Consider the following 3,510-nt stretch of genomic DNA (forward strand, 5'->3'; position numbering starts at 1 on the left):
AACTGAGGTTTTCTTAGGAAAGAGGAAAAAGAAGAATGCAATGTCCTTATCTTGGACTTTACAGACTGGAGTGAGGGGGTAAGGAAACAATCAAAGCCAAAGTTACAGTGCACTGTGATAAGGACAGTTGTAAAGTTCTACACAAGGTACACTGTGAACACAAAGCCTCCTTTCTAAACCAGACCAGGGGTTCAAAGAAAGTTTCCTAAAGGAGGTGATGCTTAAACTGAATCTGTGAAGAATGAACAAAAGGCAGCAAATTGAAGAAGGGGGAAAGAGACATTCCAGCAGAGACGGGGGCAGATCATGAGCTAAGAAATTTGATTGCTGACTGGTGACAGCCAGGTGACAGAAGAACCCTGCATCAGAAACTGACCGTTGTGTTCTATCCCTGACATGTATGCCAAAGAATAGTCCACCAGAGGACTTGGTCAAAAAGAGAAGATGTACTTTAGAAACAGGGTTTTCCTTCAGTCTCTCTTAGATATCTGGTTCTCAAATATATCCAAATGTATGTTCCTGCAATTCTATTTGTTTTCAGCCTATGTCATTGCTTGAGGTAACAAGTTTCATGAGGTTGAATTCTAAGTGAAAGGCTGTGTATAAAATTGGTTAGAGCCAGGTCTATATGACTCTGGATAAGTTCTTTAGCCTTTTAGTCTGAGTTTCTTCATCTTTCGGTTGGGGTTTACATTTTAACCCCAGAGTGCTGTATTAAGTGGAATTGCGTACCATGTTTGGCCTTTAGTTAGCAGTACATACACAGTAGCTTTATAGAATACAACAGAAGTATTATCGGAAACTTTATAGAATAAAACTTATATGACATATATAGTTCCTCTCTGGTCAACCCAAATGATGTGTGGCTCCCCAGTGACTCTTGCATGACTCTTGGGCCTTTTCACTTGCTGTTCCTGCTGCCACAATGCCTCTCTCCTCTTCTTCAATGTGTTAACTCTTGCTCATTTTTCACAAATTTGGGTGGTGTATCACCTCCTTTAGGAAACTTTCTTTGAAGCCCTGGTCTAATTTACAAAGGAGCCTTCATGCTTGCTGTGCACCCTGTGCAAAACTCCACAATTGTCCTTATCACACTGCCCTGTAACTTTGCCTTTATTTTTCTGTCTTCACCACTAGGCTGCAAATTCCATGAAGGAACAGACTGAAGACATGACTGGTTACCTGCCTGACACCCACTGTCTCTTTCCTCCTCCACATTCTTAGTGAAACCCTGATTTTGTCCTGGGCCCCATCTTTCCCCCATCCAGCCCATGATTCCAGAGAAGATGACCCTAAGGAGTAGATGCTAATTATTTTAGCCAATCAGTGTATTGGATTGCCTGGATCTAATAATGTTCATCCAGAAATGAACATGTGACCATCAGACTGAAGGGAAAGAATTATATTGCATGTTAGAGCTAAGAAATTTGAATTCTATGCTTAAAGCAATATAGAACCATTAAAGAAATTCAATCTGAAAGTGACATGACCAGATTTTTTTTTTCCTAGAAAGACTACTCTTAGAGCAGTTTGGAGGATGAATTTTAGTAGGAAGAAAGGGCAGAATTGAGGAAATAAGATGAATTAGGGGATGATTACAGTAATCCAGGTGAGTAATTATAAATAGCCCAAATTAAGGTAGAGACCATGGGAAATGAGATGAGGAAAGGAGTCAAGATACGTTCCAAGGTAGAACTGCAGGACTCATTAGGGTTTTAATAGAGTAACGGGGATTAGCTGGAGAAGAGAGTCCAAGATGATTCCAGGTTTCTGGCTCAGTGACTGCTTAGATGACGATGGTCCCTCCTGAAACAGAAAACACAAGAAGGAGAGTGGATTTGGGAGGAGAAGGAGGTGATGATAAGTTCAGTTCTGTACCTGTTGAGTGTAGAACTCATACATTCAATACTCCAACAGCAAGCTTTGAGTAATTTTCTTATCACTACCTCCCTTTTCTTCCTGCTTCCTTCCTACGATAGGCTGAATTGTGTCCCCTCCAAAATTCATACATTGAAGTCCTGACCCCCAGTATTTCAGAATGTGACTATATTTGGAGATAGGGTCTTTAAAGAGACGATTACGGTAAGATGACTCATGAGGGTAGGCTCTAATCCAATGTGACTGGTGTCCTTATAAGAAGGAGATTAAGACACAGGCACACACAAAGGAAAGACCGTGTGAAGATGCTGGGAGAAGATGGACATCTACCAGCCAAGGAGATAAGCTTGAAAGAAACCAACTCTGCTGACACCCCGATCTCCAGATTTGTGAGAAAATAAATTTCTGTTGTTTAAGCCACCCAGTCTGTGGTATTTTGTTATGGCAACCCTAGTAGACTAATACACCTGCCTTATCCCAAACATCCAGAAGACTAAAGGATTTGTAATATTTCTGTTTTTTATGAGTTTTAGGATATTGTAAAATAGAAAGTCCAAGAAGGAGCCTAAGCCTAAAGAAGTAACATGTCCACTAAGGGCAAGGCTTTGTCCAAACCCAGAAAGTAATATTAAATATGTATATGAAAGTTGTAGCGATGGAAACTCATCTGAAATTCAGGGTTCATGGTTCTCAGAACAGCATTCCAAAACACATAAGAAAACCAATTTACAATCAACGCTGTCCACTTGCAAGTTTCCAGCTGTATTTACACAGCTGCTGAAGGCAGCACAGATGAGGATTCTCCACTCCACCACTGAGAAACCCACACTGAGAATATGTTCAGAAAAGTGTCTTCATATCTGAGAATTCAGTAAGTCTCAGGAAGTAACACAAAACATCAAGAACTGAGCCATTGATGTTGGGGACATCGGCAATGAAAGGAGGAAAAATAGGTTTATATTTAGCAAACTGTGAAATCTGAACATAAAAGTGAATATAGGATAACTTCCAACTTACGTCACTCTATCAAACATAATGATGAACATAGCATTTGAAAGATAAAGGACAAATGTAAGAGATGAGGAACTTTTGAAAATCATGGTGATCTCAGTCTTGTATTTTGCCCAGCATCTAGAAATAATTGAAAGTCCCTGGAAAAGTCAAGTTAGCCCTCCTGTAGGTGAAGAACAAGCTGGCTGTTGTAGAAACAAAGAGATAAATGGAAGGAATGTCTCAAAGGAAGATTTATTCAGATTATCCTACTATGCAAAACAGACCCATATGAAACATATTTTAAAATTAGCCTTCTGCTTGCCTTAAAACTTATCTGAATGGTGGTGCAAAACTTTAAAAATAATATGAGTGGTAAATGCTGTTCCAAAACAAGTATAAGGAATTTAAAAGTCCCAGTGTGTGTGTGCCCATGTATGTTTGTGTGTGTGTGTGTGTGTGTGTGTGTGTGTGTGTTAGCTAATTGGTCTTAACAAAGAAGAAGGGGAAATTGTGAATTTTTAAAAACTGATTAAAGTAATCAATGGATATTCTCCATAACACTGGGAAAATGCAGAAACATGCTCTAAGAAGCTGACAGAACGTACACCATTTTATTATATGAAAGTAGTGCTCACCTTA

Source organism: Balaenoptera physalus (genome assembly GCF_965194825.1).
Source record: "Balaenoptera physalus genome assembly, chromosome: 3".
NCBI lineage: Eukaryota > Metazoa > Chordata > Mammalia > Artiodactyla > Balaenopteridae > Balaenoptera > Balaenoptera physalus.